Source organism: Pseudorca crassidens, chromosome 6 (genome assembly GCF_039906515.1).
Source record: "Pseudorca crassidens isolate mPseCra1 chromosome 6, mPseCra1.hap1, whole genome shotgun sequence".
Taxonomy (NCBI): Eukaryota; Metazoa; Chordata; class Mammalia; order Artiodactyla; family Delphinidae; genus Pseudorca; species Pseudorca crassidens.
Genome location: NC_090301.1, coordinates 63,920,999 through 63,945,435, shown reverse-complemented (window position 1 = coordinate 63,945,435; position 24,437 = coordinate 63,920,999). Strand labels below are relative to the sequence as shown.

The 24,437-nt window shown below is 38.2% G+C and overlaps 1 long non-coding RNA gene and 1 pseudogene across 2 annotated transcripts in view; one reads left to right on the top strand and one right to left on the bottom strand.

The window, feature by feature from the left end:
- Positions 1-24,437, top strand: part of LOC137226565 (uncharacterized) — a 115,194-nt gene that overhangs the window by 84,049 nt on the left and 6,708 nt on the right. The window lies entirely within an intron of this gene.
- LOC137226562 (lathosterol oxidase pseudogene) lies at positions 4,687-9,798 on the bottom strand (annotated as a pseudogene).

The following is a 24,437-nucleotide window of genomic DNA, read 5'->3' as shown; positions in this document are numbered from 1 at the left end:
GACCATTTTCCTAATTGTTTTGGGTTTGTTTTTATAGGTCCTTTTCTTCTTTTGTGTTTGCCTCTTAGAGAATTTCCTTTAGCATTTGTTGTAGAGCTGGTTTGGTGGTGCTGAATTCTCTTAGCTTTTGCTGTTCTGTAAAGCTTTTGATTTCTCCATCGAATCTGAATGAGATCCTTGCCGGATAGAGTAATCTTAATTGTAGGTTGTTCCCTTTCATCACTTTAAGTATATCATGCCACTCCCCTCTGGCTTGTAGAGTTTCTGCTGAGAAATCAGCTGTTAACCTTATGGGACTTCCCTTGTATATTATTTGTCATTTTTCCCTTGCTGCTTTCAATAATTTTTTCTTTGTCTTTAAGTTTTGCCAATTTGATTACTGTGTGTCTCAGTGTGTTTCTCCTTGGGTTTATCCTTATGGGACTCTCTGCTCTTCCTGGACTTGGGTGGCTATTTCCTTTCCCATGTTAGGGAAGGTTTCTACTATAATCTCTGCAAATATTTTCTCAGGTCCTTTCTCTCTCTCTTCTCCTTCTGGGACCCATATAATGCGAATGTTGTTGCATTTAACATTGTCCCAGAGGTATCTTAGGTTGTCTTCATTTCTTTTCTCTTTGTTCCACGGCAGTGAATTTCACCATTCTGTCTTCCAGGTCACTTATCCGTTCTTCTGCCTCAGGTATTCTGCTATTGATTCCTTCTAGTGTAGTTTTCATTTCAGTTATTGTATTGTTCATCTCTGTTTGTTTGTTCTTTAATTCTTCTAGGTCTTCATTAAACATTTCTTGCATCTTCTCGATCTTTGCCTCCATTCTTTTACCGAGGTCCTGGATCATCTTCACTATCATTATTCTGAATTCTTTTTCTGGAAGGTTGCCTATCTCCACTTCATTTAGTTGTTTTTCTGGGGTTTTATCTTGTTCCTTCATCTGGTACATAGCCCTCTGCCTTTTTCATCTTGTCTATCTTTCTGTGAATGTGGTTTTTGTTCCACAGGCTGCAGGATTGTAGTTCTTCTTGCTTCTGCTGTCTTCCCTCTGGTGGATGAAGCTATAGAGGCTTGTGCAAGTTTCCTGATGGCAGGGACTGGTGGTTTGTAGAGCTGACTGTTGTTTGGTGGGCCGAGCTCAGTGAAACTTTAATCCCCTTGACTGCTGATGGATGGGGCTGGGTTTCCTCCCTGTTGGTTGTTTGGCCTGAGGCAAACCAACACTGGAGCCTACCTGGGCTCTTTGGTGGGACTGATGACAGACTCTGGGAGGGCTTACACCAAGGAGTACTTCCCATAACTTCTGCTGCCAGTGTCCTTGTCCCCACTGTGAGCCACCGCCACCCCCTCCACCCCACCCCCCCCACCTCCCCGTGCAGGAGACCCTCTAACACTAGCAATTAGGTCTGGTTCAGTCTCCCCTGTGGTCACTGCTCCTTCCTCTGGGTCCTGATGTGCACACTACTTTGTGTGTGCCCTCCAAGAGTGGAGTCTCTGTTTCCCTCAGTCCTCTCAAAGTCCTGCAATCAAATCCCACTGGCCTTCAAAGTCTGATTCTCTAGGAATTCCGCCTCCCGTTGCTGGACCCCCAGGTTGGGAAGCCTGACGTGGGGCTCAGAACCTTCACTCCAGTGGGTGGACTTCTGTGGTATAAGTGTTCTCCAGTCTGTAGTCACCCACCCAGCAGTTATGGGATTTGATTTTACTGTGATTGTGCCCCTCTACCATCTCATTGTGGCTTCTCCTTTGTCTTTGGATGTAGGGTATCTTTTTTGGTGAGTTTCAGTGTCTTCCTGTCAAATGATTGTCCAGCAGCTAGTTGTGATTCTGGTGTTCTCACAAGAGGGAGTGAGAGCATGTCCTTCTACTCCACCATCTTGGTTCAGGGGTCACTTCCACTCTCCCCATACTCTTTTTTGCCCTCACTCCTCCCTCTCCCCACTGGTCACCACCAGTTTGTTCTCTAAATCTATGACTTTGTTTCTGTTTTATTATATTCATTAGTTAGTTTTATTTTTTAGATTCCACTGTAAGTGGTAACATACAATATTTGTCTTTCTTTGTCTGACTTACTTTACTAAGCATAATACCCTTCAGGTCCATCCATGTTTTTGCAAATGACAAAATTTCATTTTTTTCTAAGGCTAAATAGCATTCCACTCTGTGTGTGTGTTTAATATATATCTATATTTAGATATAGATGTCTCACATCTTCACCCATTTGTTGATGGAAAGTTAGGTTGCTTTCATGTCTTGGCTATTGTAATAATGCTGCTGTGAAAATTGGTGTGCATGTATCTCTTCAAATTAGTGTGTTTGTTTTCTTTTGATCTATACTCAGGAGTGGAATTGCTGCATCATTTAGTAGTTTTATTTTTAGTTTGTTGAAGAACCCCCATACTGTTTTTGATAGTGGCTGCACCAATTTACACTCACACCAACAGTAGACAAGGGTTCCCTTTTCTCCACATCCTCGTCAACTTTTGTTATTTGTGGTCCTTTTTGATCATAGCCATTCAGACAGGTGTGAGGTGATATTTCACTGTGGTTCTGATTTGCATTTCCCTGATTAGTGATGTCAAGCATCTTCTCATGTGCCTGTTAGCAATCAGTATGTCTTGTTTGGAAAAATGTCTATTCAGGTCTTCTGCCCATTTTTTGATTGAGTTTGCTTTTTTGATATTTAGTAGTATGAGCTGTTTATATATTTTAGATATTAACCCCGTTATAGTCATCACCTGAAAATATTTTCTCCCAGTCTGTAGGCTGTTTTTCATTTTGTCAGTGGTTTCCTTTGCTGTGCAAAAGCTTTTAAGTTTAATTAGGTGCCATTTGTTTATTTTTGCTTTTGTTTCCTTTGCCCTAGGAAACAAAAAATATTACTGTGATTTATGTCAAGGAGTATTCTGCCTATGTTTTCTTCTAGGAGTCTTATGGTTTCTTGTCTTACCTTTAGGACTTTAATCCATGTTGAGTTCATTTTTGTATAAGATGTGAAGAAATGTTCTAATTTCATTCTTTTACCTGTAGCTGTTCAGTTTTCTCAGCACCACTTATTGAAGAGATTGTCTTTTCCCCATTGTAAATTCTTGCCTCCTTTATCATAGATTAGTTAACCATAAATGTGTGGGTTTATTTATGAACTCTCTGTTCTTTCCCTTTGATATATGTGTATGTTTTTGTTCCAGCACTATACTGTTTTGATTATCGTAGCTTTGTATTATAGTCTGAAGTCAGGGAACGTGATACCTCTAGCTGTGTTCTTCTTTCTCAAGATTGTTTTGGCTGTTCAGGGTCTTTTGTGTTTACATACAAATTTTAGAATTATTTATTCTAATTGGGTGAGATATGTTCAGTATTTTGGTAGGAATTTCATTGAATCTGTAGATTGCCTTGGGAAGTATGATCATTTTAACAGTATTAATTCTCCAAGTCCATGAACATGGTATATCTTTCCATCTGTGTCATCTTCAGTTTCTTTCACAGTGTCTTATAGTTTTCCAAGTACAAGTCTTTTTATCTCCCTAGTTAGACTTATTCCTAGGTATCCTATTTTTTTGATATGATGATAAATGGGACTCTTTTTAAAATGTCTTTCTGATTGTTCATAATCAGTGTACAGAAATGCAACATATTTCTGTATATTAATTTTGTATCATGCAACCTTGCCAAATTCATTGAACTCTAGTAGTTTTTCAGTGGTGTCTTTAGGATTTTCTATGTATAGTACCATGTCATCTGAAAACAGTGACAATTTTACTTCTTTCTTTCCCATTTTTCTTATCTGATTTCTGTGGCTAGGACTTCCAATACTGTGCTGAATAAAAGTGGGGAGAGTGGACATTCTTGTCTTGTTCCTGATCTTAGAGGAAATGCTTTCACCTTTTTATCAGAGTATGATGTTGGCTGTGGACTTCTCATATATGGCCTTTATTACATTGAGGTGTGTTAACTTCACAAAGTGGGTATAAAGGATTAATCATAAATGAATGTTGAATTTTGTCAAAGGCTTTTTCTGCATCCATTGAGATTATCATATTATTTTTATTCAATTTTTTAAACAGTCATAATCAACTTCTATTGATTTTTACATAAATAGATTATAGAATATCTTTGCAAACCATGTTTTCCCAACATATTTGTTGTAACACATGACATTTCTTTATAAAAGTATTTGTTAAATCGTTTTGTAGAGGAAATGGGGAAAAGTGAAGAAAGAGGAGGGAAAATAAAATTTCAAAACTAATCTTCAGTGATAGGCCTAAATATTTGGCAACTATTTCCTTTTATGGAAAATCATAGGATTGTAACTTTGAAACATAAATGCATCAATTTAATTAAAAAGTCAGTAGGATCAAATATATTATTTGGGCATCAAATTTCCCTTTCTAAATATATTCAGTCACATAATTTTACACTTATTAAATAATGGTTTAAAACAGTAACCATCAAAATCTTTAAATAATCCCAGATCTGGATTAAATCATCAGAGTATTAATATTTTCTAAAATTTCAATTTATTTGTTCATCATTAAAATGTAATATTTGACAGCGTCTCCAGAAAATAAGTTTTCTATGCGTAGGAAGACAATAATTTTATAACACCTGCTATTAATCAGGCCACTGAGCTGCTAATACATTATATAACAATTTTTTTCACACCAGTGTTTCCACTTGAACAAAATACTACAAGTAGTCGTTATCATACAAATACTGAATAGTCATTCCTGAAACAAGGAACAATCTTTATATTAATATTTCTTTGTTGTGGTGTTTAGTCTTGATACCATTAATCACAATGAATTTTACTTAATGAATATGGATGAATTAAGGCAAAAGGGCATAACCTAGTCCCCTTGATAATTTATCCTCTATCTTTTAAAAAATCATTGTTCAAGCTATTCAAATTACAGATCTGCTGGCTAGAAAGACACAACTTGTCCCTTAGACCAATGTCCATTATTTCAAGCATGAGGTTAAAATCTTGGTATTCACGACATGTTCCCTTGACCTACCATTATGATCATTACTCAGCTATACCCACAATACTGATTTTCAAATGATACTATTCACTTGCTATGCCTCTAGGCTGTATGTATGTAGATTATTTTTCTTGACCAAAAATATTTAATAATTGGGCAATAATCTACTCAGTCTTGTAAACTCTACATTGAATAATTTTTCATTTTTACAACCATTTCCTGCATGGCTCTTGCTCTCTTCTTCTGTCATCTTCACATGACTAATTGGTCCATTCCCTTCAAAGGAGGAGGGATTTTTGAAGGAGCCTCCAACTCTATCCCACAATGTGAAATACTGTCCATAGTTATGGTCAAAGAGCATGTGGTTGTCTGTATGATGAGCTGAGCCACTAATAAATGGCCTTAAGATTTGGGGAACATGAAAGTCACCATCATGAATGGAAATTGTCCAGATATTGACCAAGACATACAAACCTAAATAAACTACCGTGTGTAAGGGGAAAATAAAAAGGTATATGTGGCAAGTCAGACTCTGAAGGACGCCAGCCAGATGGTGAAAAGCATGACTTGTAAATGGAGTCAGAATCTTCCAGATGTGATGAGGTTTGTGTAAGCACTTATATACAAGTCTATGATGAAGATCTCTGTGAATCCAGTAGATCAGCATGTCAGTGAAAAAGAGAAAGAGCAGGATAACAGCAATGAATCAAAACCAGCCGTATGGAAACTCTTTATGCTGTCATACAATTTGCTGTAACCTCTATCAGGAACAGTGAAACTCTGGGGATGCTGATCCATGGCATTGACTGGACAGAATGCATAATCTCTTGATAGACTTGATTCTTGAAAAATTGTGAGTGTTTCATTAATGAATGATCATAGACAAAATAATAACTCAGTGTTGCAAAGAAGAAATAAAGGTTATATGCACTGAGATTTGTTATAATCAGGAGACTGATAGCTTGTTGGAAGATGTCATCCTCTGGCCATGTGGCCGAATATATGTATGGTGTAAAAAAACAATTGGGTACAAGATCCATCTTAGGCCCTAGAGAGGGTCCACTGCCAGCCGCCAGTTTGGTTTCTGCAGGGCTTCAGCTGCTCTGGCTAGTCTTTTATTCAATTTTTTATGTGATATGTCACATGGATTGTAGATATTGAACCATTCTTGCATTCTTGGGATAAATCCCATTTGATCGTATTGTATGATCCTTCTAACATATTGTTGGATTCAGTTTGTTAATTTGTTGAGGAGTTTTGCATCTATGTTCATCAGTAATATTAGACAGTAAATTTCTTTTTGTGTGATATCTTTGTCTGGTTTTGGTGTCAGGGTGATGCTAGCCTCATAGAAAAAGTTTGGAAGTGTTCCTTCCTCTGCAATTTTTTGGAATAGTTTGAGAAGGATAGGTATTAACTCTTCTCTAAATGTTTGATAGAATTCTCCTGTGAAGCCATCTGGTCCTGGACTTTTGTTTGTTGGGAGTTTTTTTCTTCTTTATTACTGATTCAGTTTTATTACTGATAATTGGTCTGTTCATATTTTTCCTTTTCTTTCTGGTTCAGTATTGGGAGATTGTACATTTCCACGAATCTATTTCTTCTATATTGTCCATTTTATTGACATATAGCTGTTCACAGTAATCTCTTGTGATCCTTTATATTTCTGTGGTGTCAATTTTAACTTCTCCTCTTTCATTTCTAACTTTATTGATTTGGGGCCCCTTCCTTTTTTTCTTGATGAGTTTGGCTAAAGGTTTATCAGGTTTGTTTAGCTTTTCAAAGAACCAACTCATTTTTATTTTTTTAATTTTTATTTTATGTTGGATATAGTTGAATAACAGTGTTGTGTTTCAGGTGTACTGCAAAGTGCTTCAGTTATATATATACATGTTTCTATTCTGTTTCAAATTCTTTTCCGATTTAGGTTGTTACAGAATATTGAGCAGAGTTCCCTGTGCTATACAGTAGGTCCTTGTTGGTCATCTGTTTTAAATATAGCAGTGTGTACATGGCAATCCCAAACTCCCAGTCTAACCCTCCTCCTCACCCTTCCCCCTTGGTAACCATAAGTGTGTTCTCTAAGTCTGTAAATCTGTTTCTGTTTTGTAAATACGTTCATTTATATCATTTTTTTAAGATTCTGCTTATAAGCGATATTATGCAATATTTGTCTTTCTCTGACTTACTTCAGTTAGTATGATAATCACCAGGTCCATCCATGTTGCTGCAAATGGCATTATTTCATTCTTTTTAATGGCTGAGTAATATTACATTGTGTGTACGTACCACAGCTTCTTTATCCATTCATCTGTCAGTGGACATTTAGGTTGCTTCCTTGTCTTGGCTATTGTAAACAGTGCTGCAATGAACATTGGGGTGCCTGTATCCTTTCAAACCATGTTTTTCTCTGGATATATGCCCAGGAGTGGGATTGCAGGATCATATGGTAGCTCTATTTTTATTTTTTTAAGGAACCAAAGAACCAACTCTTAGTTTCATTGATCTTTCTTATTGTTTTTTAGTCTCTGTTTCATTTATTTCTGCTCTGATCTTTATGATTTTTTTTCCTTCTGCTAACTTTGGGTTTTGTTTGTTCTTTTTCTAGTTAGTTTAGATGTAAGGTTAGGTTGTTTGAGATTTTTCTTATTTCCTAATATAGGCTTGTATCGCTATAAACTTGCCTCTTAGAACTGCTTTTCTGATCTGTGTCCCACAGATTTTGGATTTTTTTTTTTTTATTTCATTTGTCTCCAGCTATTTTTTGATTTTTTTCTCCTTTGATTTCTTCAGTGCTCCATTGGTTGTTTAGTAGCATGTTGTTTAGCTTCCACTTGTTTTTTGCAATTTTTTTTCCTTGTAGTTGATTTCTAGTCTCATAGCATTGTGGTCGGAAAGATGCTTTATATGATTTCAGTTTTCTTAAATTTACTGAGACTTGTTTTTGTGCCCTAGCATGTTATTTATCCCGGAGAATGTTCCATGTGCAATTGAAAAACTGCATTCAGCTGCTTTTAGTTGGAATGGTCTATATAGATCTATTAAATCCACGTGGTCTAATGTGGCATAAAAGGCCAGTGTTTCCTTATTGATCTTTTTCTTTTTTTGGTCTGAATGATCTGTCCATTGTAAGTGGGATGGTAAAGTCCCCTACAATTATTGTTACTGCCAATTTATCCCTTTATGTCTGTTAATATTTTATGTATTTAGGTGCTCCTGTGTTGGCTGCATATATACTTGTAATTGTTATATCTCATTGTATTGATCCTTTAATCATTATGTAATGTCCTTCTTTGTCTCTTGTTACAGTCTTTGTTTTAAAGTCTATTTTGTCTGATAAGTATTGCTACCCCAGCATTCTTTTGATTTCCATTTGCATGAAATACCTTTTTCCATCCCTTTGCTTTGTATGTCTTTAGATCTGATGTGAGTTTCTTGTAGGCAGCACATATATGGGTTTTGTCTTTGTATCCATTCAGCCACTCTTTCCTTTGATTGAAGCATTTAGTCCATTTAAAGTAATTATTGATAAGCATGTACTTATTACCATTTTGCTCATTGTTTGGGGGTTGTTCTTTTTTGTCTGTTTCTTCTTTTGTTCTCTTCCCTTGTGATATGATGACTACGGTACCTCTAGTGTTATGTTTGGATTCCTTTATCTTTTCTGTATTATAGATTTTTGGTATGTGATTACCATGAGGTTTAATACACACATGATTATTTTAAATTGCATATCTCTCAATTTCAAAGGCCTTTTAACAACCCTGCATTTTTACTCCCCTTCCTCCATGAATGTTTTTGACATAATATTTTACATCTTTCTGTTTTGTTTTGGTTTTTTCTTGGCCGCGCTGCAGGCAGCTTGCGGGATCTTAGTTCCCCAACCAGGGGTTGAACCCAGGCCCCAGCAGTGAACATGCGGAGTCCTAACCACTGGACCACCAGGGAATTCCCGACATCATTTTGTCTTGTGTATTCCTTAACTACTTATTGCAGATGTGTAGAAGATGTTTACTGCTTTTGTCTCTTAACTTTCCTACTAGATTTGTATGTGGTTAATTTATAACCTTTTACTGTATATTTGCCTTTGCCAATGGGCTTTTTCCTTTGTAATTTTCATGTTTCTAGTTGTGTCCTTTTTTTTTTGCCTAGAGAAGTCCCTTTAATATTTCTTATAAAGCTGATTTAGTAGTGATAAACTCTTTTAGCTTTATCTTGCCTGTAAAACTTTGATCTCTCCTTCAAGTCTTAAAGTCTGGCTGGGTAGAGTATTCTTGGTTGTAGGTTTTTCCTTTTCATTACTTTAAATATATCATGCCACTCCCTTCTGGAGTACTGAGTTTGTGATGAAAAGTCATCTGATAGCCTTATGGGAGTTCCCTTATATATAACTTGGTTGCTTTTCCCTGCTGCTGTTAATAGTCTGTCTTTATCTTTAATTTTTTACAATTTTTGACAATGTGTCTTTGTATGTTCCTCTTTGGCTTGATTCTGTTTGGGACTCTCTCTGCTTTCTGGACCTGAATGCCTATTTCCTTCCCTAGGTTAGGGAAGTTTTCAGCTATTACATCTTCAAATATATTCTCTGCGCCTCTCTTTTTTCTTTCTGGGACCCCTACAACGCAAGTGTTAGTACGCTTGATGTTGTCCCAAAGGTCTCTTAAGCTGTCCTCATTTCTTTTTATTCTTTTTTCTGTTTGGCTTCAGTGATTTCCATTACTCCCTCTTCCAGCTCACTGATCCATTCCTCTGTATCATTTAATCTACTGTGGATTCCTTCTAGTGTACTTCTCATTTCAGTTATTGTATTATTCATCTCTGTTTGGTTCTTCTTTATATTTTCTAACTCTGTTTAAAAACAGAGTTCTAACTTCTAACTTCTAACTTCTAACTTCTCACTCTGTTCATCCATTCTTCTCTCAAGCTCTTTGATCTTTTATGATCATTACCTTGAACTCTCTATTGAGTAGATTGCCTATTTCCACTTCACTTAGTTATTGTTCTGGGGTTTTATCTTGTTCCTTCGTTTGAAACATGTTCCTCTGTTACCTCATTTTGCCTAATTGCTGTTTTTATTTCTATGTATCTGGTAGGTTTACATTTCCTGACCTCGGAGAAGTGGCCTTTCATAGGAGACATCCTATAAAAAGGATGTATGTAGCTGGTAGGCTACATACCAGTTGCACACTCCCCTCTGGTCACCAGAGGTATATGCTCTAGGGATATCCCCTATGTGGGCTACATGGGTCCTTCTCTTGTGGCAGACTAACTACTGTGGGTGGTCTGGTAGGTGTCACTGACCTCCAGTCCAATTGGTTTTCAGGACTTATCTCATGCTGAGGCTTCCAGCTTCTGGTTCTAGGTTTGGGAAGTTTTCAGCTGTTATTACTTTAAATATACATTCTGTCCTTTTAACCTTCTGGAAATCCCATAATGTGAATATTGTTTTTTCAGTTGTGTCCTATATGTCCTTTAGGCTTTCTTCATCTTTTTTATTTTTCTTTTTGTTCCTCTGATAAGGTAATTTCAAATTCCTTGTCCTCTATTTCACTAGTTCTGCATTTTCAAGTTTGCTTTTTAAACTTTTTATTGTATTCTTCAGTTTAGTTATTATATTTTTCAACTGTAGGGTTTCTGTTGGGTTTTTTTTTTTTTTAATGGTTTCTACTTCTTTGCCCAGCTTCTTGTTTTGTTCATGCATTTTTTTTCTTATTTTGCTTAGTTGTCTGTCTGCATGTTCTTATAGTTCGCAAAAAATAAAAAAGGTCACGAAGAACCTAGGGATAAGACAGGAATAAAGACACAGACCTACTAGAGAATGGACTTGAGGATATGGGGAGGGGGAAGAGTAATCTGTGACAAAGTGAGAGAGTGGCATGGACATATATACACTACCAAACGTTAGGTAGATAGCTAGTGGGAAGCAGCCGCATAGCACAGGGAGATCAGCTCAGTGCTTTGTGACCACCTAGAGAGGTGGGATGGGGGGGCGGGAGGGAGGGAGACGCAAGAGGAAAGAGATATGGGAACATATGTATAACTGATTCACTTTGTTATAAAGCAGAAACTAACACACCATTGTAAAGCAATTATACTCCAATAAAGATGTTAAAAAAAACAAGAAACAAACAAAAAAAGGATTATTCTGAATTCTTTGAAAGTTCATAGATCTCCATTTCTTTAGCATCAGTTGTTAGAGCTTTACTTGTTTCCTTTGATGTCATGTTTACATGATTTTTTGTGACCCTTGAATCCTTATGTCATTATCTGCACATTTGAGTAATTAGACATTAGAGGTTTGCATTGACAGAGACAGATTTTCACTAGTCAGCTCAGTTTGGGTTGTGGGTGTGTCTGCTGGTAATATTCTTGGGCAGGTGGGACCTGCTATTATGGTTTATTTGGGGGCAAGGCAACTGTTCAAGCTCTTTGACTGGGGATGGGGACCTATTAGTTGAGTACTGCTGGCTTGGTTCTCAAGTGAGGTTATAGAATGGGCTCCATGTTTGCCTGGATTCTCTGGTCAGGCTTTCTAGATCGTTGGGACTGACTACTATATTCAGTAGTAGATAGGGCTATAAATTAGCTTCCTTGCTATGGCAGGGCAGTAGGATGGGGCCCAGGGCCTCTAACACACATTGTTTGGAGACCCATGTCAGGCAAGAATGTACACTTAATTCCCTGGTCAGGTTAGGTCACCAGTTTTGTCCTGCAGACAGGGAAAGCCATGAGCTATGCTCTCTGTTCAAGTGTCAGTGTAAACAGGCCTGTTGGATGGGCTACACTGCATCCCATGTGCTCTAGTTAGGTTCCTGGTTAGGCAGGCTGAAGGCAATGAGTGGTATTCAGCAATGAGTGGGGCTATGAATTTGTTTCCCTGCCCAGGAGCGTTGGAATAGCAGCTCTAAAACTGGTAAAACTCTTTATTTGTTGCCTTAAGCCAACCCATGCCCCAAGTTCCCTGGCCAAAAAGGGCCACTGGCTCTGCTCTGCACATTATTGGCTATGCCTCCCAGTCCCTTAGCGCAAACTTTGCTGGGTTATGCAGGCTCCAGGTGTTCTCACCAGCCCTTCTTGACAGATGGGACCAGGAAACACCTTCTACAGCAGGTAGGGCTGCTGTGTTTCCATTCCCTTGTCTGGCGGAAGAGAGAGGGGCCACTCCAGGCCTCTCCAGTTTTTTCCAAGCAGGCTTTCTGGTTGCGAGGTGTTGAGCCACCCTCAGCCTTGGCTATGAATGAATCCTCTGCCTGGGCGTAGTGGAAGAACTCCCTGTATTGGCTTTGCTCTGTGGGCAGTTGGCTCCCACTCACCTCTCAGCTAGAGCAGTGCTGGGCTACCCAGCTCCTAGGTGCTCTTACCAACCCCTCTGGCCAGATGGGGTCAGGCAACACTCTCCCCAGTGAGTGGGGCTGTGACTCGGTTTTTTTCATGGGTGTAGGCAAACCAGACTGTACGAATGGTAAAATTCCTCATTTGAGGACCTAGAGGCAGGCAGATCTGCCTCCCAGTGGGTTCCCTGGTCAGAGTGGACCACCAACTTGGGTCTACAGGTGATCAAAGTTGCTGGTTGATAATGAGCTCCATCTGCCAAGATCCAAGTGCTGGTTGTTGTGAGTCCCCTCCCCCTTCTCTATCATAGTTTCAGATTCCCAGTGATTCCCCTGCAGTCCGCAAGGGGTAGACCAGAGTAGGGGCTCCCACAAAGTGACCCGCAGTGTTGGGAGAGAGGGTTGAAACCCCTGTGCTCTTTTCCCATTGGAGGAATCAAAGGCACCAGGGAGACTTCTCAGCAGGGTGCTGGGCTGGCCCGAGAGAGAGGCAGTGCAGTCATGTGTAACTGCTTCTCTTATCCTTCTAATGCAGTATCTCTTGGTCTCTGTGGTGGAGGAGGGTGCTTCAGCCTCACCCCCATGTTCTAGGATTCCCTTAGTGCTGTCTTGTTCACGAAGAGTTGTTGTTCTTGTGACGGGGAGCACAGTCAGGGATGACCTATGTCGCCCTCTTGATGCCTTCGCTCTCCAGGTATAACCTGCAGCCCTCTCCATGTGAAGCTTATGGCACTGAGCAGCAGAGAAGAATGTATGTTTCCTGTGGGCAGCTGGTTGCCCAGGTGGGAGGAAGAGGTGGGGTCCACACCACTCTTCTTGTCAGAGGGCTTGATAAGAAGACAAAGATGAAGGGAATTCTCAATCTGAAAGCTGACTCCATGCTCTAATGGGGGAAATTTCTAGTGTAAAACAACTATCTTGAAATCCTCTCTCTAGACAGTGCCAAGAGACCCAGATACCCTTCATGGTTCCTCTGTGGGGACAGTGTAATGAAGTGAGGAAGCACATGCATGTTAGCTCAGCCACTCATTTGGGCTCTGATTCTGCCCCTTCCTTATTTTGGGAGCCTGGGCAGATATCCAATGAGATATTTGTTTTCATCTGTAGAACAAAGATAACAGCCATCTCTAGGGAGCTATCATGAGGATCAAATGCAACCTTACATATACAGTGCTTGACAAGGAGTACACATTCCATAAATGGTAGCTGGAATAATATTCCGTAAATATTATTTTTTGTAGAAGAATTTTAATCCAGAAGAATCTGCAGAGGAATTTTCAGCTTTTCTGTAAAGACATCCCTCCATTTGACTCACAGGGACACAATGCCTTGAGAGTCAATAGCTTTCTCATCCTATCCTTTCTTGTTTTCTCAAATCTCAAATTGCACTACAAATAATCATTTGGTATCCAGGAAAGATGGGAGGAAAATGATTTCATTAAGCAGCCTTAGAATATGAATAACTTTAATGGCCGCAAACTTTTAAGCTTGAGTTCAATACACCACTGCTTATACCAACCCCACACAGCCCCTCAACCATTATCCCAAAGTTGTTTGGTTCAGATCTTTGATTGGTTCTGAAACCCCTGGACACTACGGACTGATGTGTTGACTCTGAAAACAGCTTGACTGTCAACCATCTAACAGCCATAAAATACCCATAAAGTGAAGTTTGTGTAGGCTATAATGTTTATGTTATTCATGGCAGCCAAATAAATTATAGAAGTGCCGCAATGTTGGGCAGTGAAATCTGGATAGCTAATCAGCTGGACCAGCCTGTAGAGAGCTGCAAGGGAAACATAGAACCATTCTTTCTAGATGAAGCAAATCTGATAAGCATTTTTAGCCTCTTGGCGAGAGACACAGTGAGAGATCCAGGAAACCAAATGACCATCCCTGTTCCCATTTATTCCTTTAAACAAGCTCCTGCTGGGCACATTTTGGGAAGTAGGCTCTACTTGGCCAACAGAACTTATTGATTTAAGGGAAGAGGTCATTGATCTAAACAAACTTTTCTTCGAGGGATTTTTGAAAAGATCATCACAGAAACTAAACATTAATACGTAAATGTGGATTCCCATCCCTAGAGGCTGAGCCCTAATATACTGCCTTAAACCTACCCACTTTGGTGCCCACCGAGGGCTTCCATACTCCCTAAAGTCATTGTGTTCCAAAATGTCCTAGCTTCCTCTACCATTCTTGTCCTCATCAGGAAGCTGGTCTCCATTAGAAACTGGGAGAGAGTGACTGAACTCAAACTGATCCACAATAATGTGTTAGTAACTGACAGTCCTTAGCATGAACACCACAGTATTTGCATTTTAAAAGATAATATCCCTTATATGGAATCTAACAAAGAAAAAAAAATGGTTCTGAAGAACCTAGGGGCAGGACAGGAATAAAGACGCAGACGTAGAGAATGGACTTGAGGACACGGGGGGGGGAAGGGTAAGCTGGGACGAAGTGAGAGAGAGGCATGGACATATATACACTACCAAACGTAAAATAGATAGCTAGTGGGAAGCAGCCACATAGCACAGGGAGATCAGCTCGGTGCTTTGTGACCACCTAGAGGGGTGGGATAGGGAGGGTGGGAGGGAGACGCAAGAGGGAGGAGATATGGGGATATATGTGTACGTATAGCTAATTCACTTTGTTATAAAGCAGAAACTAACACACCATTGTAAAGCAATTATATTCTAATAAAGATGTTAAAAAAAAGATAATATCCCTTATGTCAAATAAATCTATAATTGGTAAAATTTCAGGCTGAGTGGAAAGAGAACATAAAAAGCTCCAGATGGAGCTCCCTTGGTTAGCTTCTCTGAGCTGTTACTGTTGTTTCACAGCTTTTCCTAAGTTTTTTCTTAAGAATTCATTCATTTATTCATCAACAAGTATTTGCAAACCTATAATATCCTCATTACTGTTCTGGGAGTTTTGAATGCATTAGTAAACAAAGATCTTTAACCTTGGAGGGCAGAATGAGAGAATATATACTAGACCTAATAAATACATTTTATAGACTGTTAGAGGGTGATACGTGCTTTGGGGAAAAAAGTAGCAGAGCAAGGGGGATTAAGAGTGCCAGGTAATTGGGTTGAAGGTTGTAATTTTAAATGTGGAGTTCGGGGAGGCCTCATTAGTAAGTAACATTTATGCAAAGACTTAGAGAAGAGAGAATTAGCCAAGGGGGTCTGGGAGAACCCTGTCTCTGAAGGAATGGATAAAGCAGTGCCTGGTGTGTTAAAGGAACAAATAGCAGGGAGGCCAATGTGGCTGAAGTCAAGAGAGCATAGAGGAGGACAGTAAGAGATGAGGTCATAGAGATGATGGGAACCATCATCTTCAGGCAACTGAAGGATCCTTAGCTCTCCACTTCTACTCCCAGGACAGCAAGGGGGTCTTTGGAACAAAACACGAATGGGGAAAGGGAGACAGAGGATTCAACTTGTATGGAAGAATTTTTTTGTAGACCAGTAACTATCTTCTCAAGATCAGTAGAAGGTAATAAGAGCTTTATATCCATATAAGAAAAGGAAGTTGAAAAAATATTGAAATCGACACTTTCATCCTCATGTGTTCTGAGCTAGGTGGACAAAATGCTGCTCTTTGAACAATGTGTTTGAGGAAAAAGTCATCACAGATGAGTACTTGGCTCTCTTTCCTCATTTTGGACTGGCTTTGGTCAATGGGCTCCTTTGAGGTTGGCTTTCCAAATACGGCCACCTCATCATCATCAGCTGCAAACTCAAGGATAAGGAATGAATTCAAAGCCTCAACAGTCTTCAACACAGAACATGGGTGTAGAGAACTTTCCCTTGCTCAGTCATTGTTGAAAAATTAATCGTTTCTCTGCAACTAAAAGCTTCAAGGTGATTTGGTGAAACTTTATCAAATTACGTCCCTGTGTACTTATGTGCTTATTCCAGACCAGGAGTTTCTGGGGGTCATATTTTGGGTATCACCTTACATTTAACTTATTCTCTCTGATTAAAACCTTCAAAAACACAAACCCTGGCCCACTCAGAAAACTGTCTGGTCTCCTATTTTCAAGCTCTTTCTCCTTTAATAATAAGGGAAATTCTTTTGATGTAGAGTATAAGAAATACAATGCTGGGAGTTAGAAAGCTTGGGTTCCAAGGAGGATTGCCAGGAGATTAGAATAGATGATTCCGAAGTCCTGTGATCTTTTAAGAAGTATATTCAATGAGTCTAAATTTGAGAGAATTGGTATAAGTCAGCCATGACATTCATTCATTCAACAATTATTGCATAATTACGCTAAGTCTTATGTGTAAAGTTGTTAATAAAATAGGCATGAGGCTCTTGTTTTCATGGCTTAGCTCACTTCATAAGTGCCTAATTAGTCGGGGTTGTCTGAATTGCTGTGTTGAAAAATACTGAGGCTCGATGAAGATAACTGTGATTGATTAGCCATGTCTACCATGAGCAAATGCAAAGTCTCCTTGTACAGATGGAGCCCAGTCACTGATGATACTTTTTCAGAGGCAATCCCAAACTATTTCCTGAAATTTACAGAGCTCTACCATATAGAGCCCAACATTATATCATTGTTTTAAAACCAGTCTCCTATCTTCCTGATGAAGGGAAAGAGCTATATACAGGAGACAGAAGCGAGTTAGACTCAAAGATCATCTTTGTATGGTAGTGAGCATTGTCCAGGTGACACTTCAAGGAGAAGTTTAACCTTATTCAGTATAAATATCCCTGCTGGTTCTGAGAAGTTCAAGAAATACTTGACTGATCTCCCAAAGTGGCTCTAGTGATGGACAAGTCAACTCTTTCTCTTTTAACCCACACTGAAGTATCATTTTATGTTTCACAGTTCTGGGCTGATCTTTTTAGCAATTTGCTACTTCAATTCTACTTATCTGTCAATCACTCTTAGATTCATTTTGCACAGCTGACTGTGGTGTCATCACAGTCTTCCTTATACTAATGCATTTAACGGTTGTGTGGCTTTGAAAGGCTGCCAACATAGAGGAACAGCTGAAAATGCTACTTCCCAGCCAGACTGTCCTTTTCTTGATCAGCCTGCAACTACCATTCGTACTTTTTATAGCTTGGATTCTTTGCTGGTCTGACTGCAGTCATTGGTTTTCAACAATATATTTCTCCTGATGGACTCTTTTTTTTGGATTTTCCAACACATATTGAGTGTAAATTGTACCAGACAATTTAATATTACAAGCTTCAGTTGAAACAGCCCCTGTAAGAAACTTATAATCTACTGGATTGAAAGGCAATCAAATAACATTTTAAGCAATACAGGGAAAATGCAGATTTAACTGAGAGGCAAAGTGATGTGGTAGGAAGATACAGGCAAGTTCAAATTCTGGCACTGCCATTTACTAGCTGTTGACCTTGGATAAGTTACTTAACTTCTCTGAATTTCATTTCTTTTATCTGTAAATTGGACATAGGCATACCTACTTGGCATAGTTATAAGATGAAGATATAATATGTATGAAAAGCACCTAGAATATGGTTACTTGGGTTACTATTTTAGGTAATGGTAACTATTTTTAATAATTTTAATATTAACTATTCAGAGAACAAACATGTTAGAAATATTAGGAATATGCAATTTCAAGACTTTGGTTTTGACTTAGATCCTGGGATCAGTAAGGATGCCATGGCTGTTGTTGTTCAGGGTTGGCAGGGTGTGTGGTTGGGATCATTTGTTAGGTGTCTCCCTCCCTGCCTCTCCTTCCACCATACGTCCTGCCTCTTTTCCTGTAAGGGGAGCTCTGTGGAGAAAGAAAGGGCTTGGAGGAACGGCCCCTGCGGAGTGCTGTGTGCTTAGGGTATAGCTGTGCTGTCTCCTTCCCACCAGCTCTCTTCCCACGCATCAGCTCTCAAGAGGCTCTGGGGGAAGAATCAGAAAGCATTAAAGCTGCGTTGTAGAACAATGACCCTCCACCTCTTTTTTTGCTCCCCAGCTTTATGGAGGTGTAATTGACAAATAAAAACGGTGTATATTTAAGGGGTACAACTTGACGTTTTTGATATACACATACGTCATGAAATAATCACCACAATCAACTTCATTAACATACCATCCTTGTAACTTCCAGTAGGTGAGTCCTGACTCCCTACACGACTCTTTGCTGTAACAAAAGATCCTAATTAGCTGATTAGAATGTTGAAAACCCAATTCCACCAACAGCTCAACTGTTACAGCTGAATGGATGGCCAGTTCAGTCAAGCAGTAAGCGGTTTATTTGTTTCTCGCCTCAATTAGGTCCCTAGAATGCTCAAAGTTAATGATTAACTAATTAATTCCCCTCAATCTAAAATTGAGTAGGGACTTCCCTGGTGGCACAGTGGTTAAGAATCTGCCTGCCAATGCAGAGGACACGGGTTCGAGCCCTGGTCTGGGAAGATCCCACATGCTGCAGAGCAACTAAGCCCATGCAACACAACTACTGAGCCTGCACTCTAGAGCTCACAAGCCACAACTACTGAGCCCTTATGCCACAACTACTGAAGCCCGGCGCCTAGGGCCTGTGCTCTGCAACGAGAGAAGCCACCGCAATGAGAAAAGCCTGCGCACCGCAATGAAGAGTAGCCCCCACTCACCACAACTAGAGAAAGCCCTTGTGCGGCAACGAAGACCCAACGCAGCCAAAAATAAATAAATAAACAAATAAATAAATAAAATTGAGTAGACTGAGGCTTAGTGGAATAGAACTTGGGTGAGGTCATGCTGACAGTCAGCAACAAAGCCTGAGCAGAAGCCATTTTGGTTTTGATATTTCATTAATGTAAAAAGAATGTAATTTGTTTTCTTATTTTAGGTTTTTAAAGACTTTAAGATAAAGAATCAAACTGAAACTGTCCCTTCTCAAACAACTATTTCTGATTCTTTGATCCTGGGAAAATTACTTACCTTCCTGGATTCAGAAGCCACATCACAAAAGGTTCTGATGAACATAAAAGTTAGTTATAGTACAAATCATGAACGTAAATCAAGTGCAACATCTATGGCTCAGGGGCAGAATTACCAGGAATAATCTTCAGGTCCCTTTGTGTGACTCAGTACCTAATTTTCCATGAATGATTTTGCACACAAAACTTAAGCGTTTCCTACTCCAAAGTGTATACACTTCAGGACCCACAAAATCTGAATTTGCCCTTAGGCATCTCTCTAAGGGATATAGTGAGAATGCTTTGGAGTCGGACCGACTTGGGTTCAATTCCCCTCTGTCGCTTACTACCTGGCTGACCTTGGAGAGATTACTGAAGATCTTGGTACATTTATTTCCTCATTTATAAAAGGCGGATAATGAAACTGATTTCCTAGAGCTCTTGCAGGGCTTAAGCAAGGTAAGATGGGAAAAGTCTTTGGTTTAGTGCCTGGGCCAGAGCAAACCTGCAATAAAGGCACTCTTGTATTATGTAGGGAGGTTGTCTGATATAGCGATGAAGAAAGTGGGCTTTAGAACCAGATATACCTCTATTCAAATTCCTGCTTTATATTCCAATACTTACTGTATTATCTTGGGCAACTTAGTATTTCTGAGCCTTAGTTTTCTCATCTTTAAGATGGGGTATTAAAACCTAATCAATAGAGTTGTTTAAGATTAAGTGAGATGTTTAAGATTAAGTTTAATCAATAGAGTTGTTTAAGATTACAATTAACATACAGTATTTTTCTCTGACTTATTTTACTAAAACCTAATCAATTGTTTAAGTGAGATAATGTAAAGTGCTTATCAGAGTGATTGCTTTTGGCTGCAAGTAACATCAAGAACAAACATTTAAAATAGCTTAAAACACTGGCTGTTAACTTTTTGGCTACAGCCCACAATAAAAAATAGATCTTACGTTGTTTCTCAGTGTACAAATACACTTTATCACAGGACTAATGTGTGAATCAAATTTGATTATATGACCAAGCTTCATACAATATTCTAGAATGGGAAAATAAGAGTGTGGAATCCAAATTCAGGTTTTCCTCCAAATATGCAAGAATAGCATTGGCATCCCAGTATGTGATATGCTCACTTATATTTTTATTGAAGTATAGTTGATTTACAATATTATATTAGTTTCAGGTGTACAACATAGTGATTCAATGTTTTTATAGGTTGTACTCCATTTAAAGTCATTAAAAAATATTGGCTGTATTCCCTGTGCTGTACAACATATCTTTGTAGCTTATTTTAGTTTATACATAGTATTTATTTGTACCTCTTATTCCCCTACCCCTATTTTGCTCCTCCTGCCTTCTCTCTCCCCACTGATAACCACTAGTTTGTTCCCTATATCTGTGAGTCTATTTCTGTTTTGTTATATTCATTCATCTGTTTTATTCTTTAGATTCCATATATAAGTAATAACATACAGTATCTGTCTTTCTCTGACTTATTTCACTAAGCATAATACCCTCCAGATGCATCTATGTTATTGCAAATGCCACATCCATGTTGCAAATGGCAAAATTTCATTCTTTTTCATGGCTGAGCAATATTCCATTTATCCATTCAACTATTGATGGACACTTAGGTTGCTTCCATATCTTGGCTATTTCTAAATAATGCTGCTATGAACATGTATCTTTTCAAATCAGTGTTTTTATTTTCTTTGGATATGCAACCAGGAGTGGAACTGCTGAATCATATGTTAGTTCTATTTTTAATTTTCTGAGGAACCTCCATGTTGTTTTCCATAGTGGTTGCACAAATTTATAGTCCCACCAATGGTATATTAAGGTTCCCTTTACTCCACATCCTCACCAAAATTTGTAATTTGTAGACTTTTGGATGATGGCCACTCTGACAGGTGTGAGGTGATATCACATTGTGATTTTGATTTGAATTTCTCTGACTAGCAGTGTTGAGCATCTTTACATGTACCTGTTGGCCATCTGTATACCTTCTTTGGAAAAACGTCGATTCTGGTCTTTTGCCCACTTTTAATTTTTTTTTTTAATATTTAGTTGTATGGGCTCTTTATATACAGTTTGGATATTAACCCCTTGTCAGTCATGTCATTTGGAAATTTTTCTCTCATTCAGTAGGTTGTCTTTTCATTTTGATGGTTTCTTTTGCTGTGCAAAAGCTCTCAAGTTTAACAAGGTCCCATTTGTTTGTTTTTGCTTTTGTTTCCTTCACCTTAAAAAGAGATCCAAAAATATTACTGTTTATGTTAAAGATTGTTCTATGTTTTTTTCTAGGAGTTTTCTGGTTCCTGGTCTTACATTTAGGTCTTTAATCCATCTTGAGTTTATTTTTGTATATGATGTGAGAAAATGTTGTAATTTCATTCTTTTACACATAGCTGTCCAGTTTTCCCAGCACCACTGTCTTTTCTCCATTGAATATTCTTGCTTCCTTTGTTGTAGATTAATTGACCTTAAGTGTGTGGGTTTATTTCTGGGCTCTCTATCCTATCCCCTTGATCTATGTGTCTGTTTTTGTGCTAATACCATACTGTTTCAATTACTGTGGCTTTGTAGTGTAGTCTGAAGTCTGGGAGTGTGATACCTCCAGTTTTGTTCTTTTTCTCAAGATTTCTTTGGATATTTGTGGTCTTTTGTGGTTCCATATAAATTTTAGGATTATTTTCTCTAGTTCTGTGAAAATGTCCTGGGCATTTTAATAGACATTGCATTAAATCTGTAAATTGCTTTGAGTAGTATGTACATTTAACAATATTAATTCTTCCAGTCAATGAACACAAAATATCTTTCCATTTCTTTGTACCATCTTCAGCTTCTGTCACTAATGTTTTATAATTTTCAGAGCATATGGCTTTCACTTCCTTGGTTAAGTATATTCCTAGGTATTTTATTTTTTTTCATGTGATTTCAAACTGGACTGTTTTTTTGCTTTCTCTGAAAGTTCATTATTAGTGTATAGAAAAACAACAGATTTCTATATGTCAATCTTGTATCCTGCAACTTTACTGAATTCATTTATTCTAATAGTTTTTTTGTGGCGACTTTAGGGTTTTTTATAGAGAGTATCATGTCGTCTGCAAATAGTGACAGTTTTACTTACTTTCCAATTTGGATGCCTTTTATTTTTTTCCTGCCTAAGTGCTCTTATATTGAATAAAAGTGACGAGTAGACATCCTTTTCTTGTTCCTGATCTTAAAGAAAAAGCTTTCAGCTTTCCACCTTGAGTATGATGTTACCTGTAGGCTTGTCTTTTATGGCCTTTGTTGAGATACGTTCCCAGTATACCCACTTTGTTGAGAGTTTTTATCATAAATGGATGTTGAACTTGTTCAAATGCTTTTTCTGCATCAACTGAAATGATATGATTTTAATCCTTTGTTAATGTGGTGAGTCACATTGACTGGTTTGTGGAGGTTGAACTTTCCTTGTATCCTTGGGATAAATCCAACTTGATAATGGTGTATGAGCCTTTTAATGTATTGTTGAATTCAGTTTGCTTAATATTTCTTTGAAGACTTGCATCTATGTTCATCAGGAATATTTACCTGTAATTTTCTTTTTTTGTGGCATTCTTATCTGGTTTGGGTATCAAGGTAATGCTGGTCTCATAAAATGTGTTTGGAAGAGTTTGAGAAAGATTGGTATTAATCCTTTTCTGAATGTTTGGTACAATTCCCCTGTGAAGCCATCTGGTCCTGGACTTGTGTTTGCTGGGAGGTTTTTTAAAATTACAAATTCAATTTCATTACTATTGATTGATCTGTTCAGATTGTCTATTTCTTCCTGATTTAATCTTGGAAGATTGCATGGTTCTAGAAATTTACCCATTTTTTTCTAGGTTATCCAATTTGTTGGCATATAACTGTTTGTAGTATTCTTATGATTTTTTTTTGTATCTTTGTGATATTTTTCCTCTTTTATTTCTTAACTTACTTGGATCCTCTCTGTTTTACTTGATAAGCCTTATCAATTTTGTTTGTCTTGAAAAAAAAACACAGCTCTTGGTTTCACAGATCTTTCTTTTCTTTTCTTTTTTTTTTCTTTTGTCTCTATATTATTTAGTTTCTCTTTGAAATTTATTATTTTCTTTCTGGTGACTTAGGGCTTTGTTCTTTTACAAACTATTTTAGATGTTAGGTTGTTTATTTCTAATTTTTCTTGTTTCTTGAAGTAGGCCTGTTATCACTATAAACTTCCCTCTTAGAACTGCTTTTGCTGCGCCCCATAGACTTTGGAAAGTTGTGCTTTTACTTTCATTTGCCTTGAGGTATTTTCTGATTTCCTCTTTGATTTCTTCATTTAGCCACTAGTGTTTGTTTATTTGTTTTTGAAGTATAGTTGATTTACAATGTTGTGTTAGTTTCAAGGGTATAGCAAAGTGAATCAGTTATACATATACATACATCCACTTTTTTTTTTTTTTTTGTGGTACGCGGGCCTCTCAGTGTTGTGGCCTCTCCCATTGTGGAGCACAGGCTCCAGACACACAGGCTCAGCGGCCATGGCTCACAGGCCCAGCCGCTCCGCAGCATGTGTGACCTTCCTGGACTGGGGCATGAACCCGTGTCCCCTGCATCGGCAGGCGGTCTCTCAACCACTGCGCCACCAGTGAAGCCCCATCCACTCTTTTTTAGATTCTTTTCCCAAATAGGCCATTACAGAGTATTGAGTAGAGCTCCCTGTGTTATACAGTAGGTCCTTATTAATTTATCTATTTTAGTAGCATGTTGTTTAGTCTTGACTTGTTTGTGTTTCCCCCATTTTTCTTCCTGTAATTGATTTTTAGTTTCATACCACTGTGGTCAGGAAAAAACTTTGATAGAATTTCTATCGTCTTAAATTTATTGAGACTGGTTTTGTAGCATAGGATGTGATATGTCCTGGAGAACATTCCAAATGCACTTGAAGAGAATGTGTATTCTGTTGTTTTTGGATATAATGTCCTATAAATATCTACTGAGTCCAACTAGGCTAATGTGTCATTTAAAACTACTGTTTCCATATTGCTTTTCTGTTTGGTTGATCTATCCATTGATGTAAGTGGGGTATTAAAAATCTCTACAATTATTGTATTATTGTCAATTTCTCCCTTTATGTCTGTTAATATTTGCTTTATATATTTAGGTACTCCTACAGTAGGTGCATATATATTAATAAATGTTTCATCCCCTTCTTGTATTGATCCCTTTATTATTATATAATG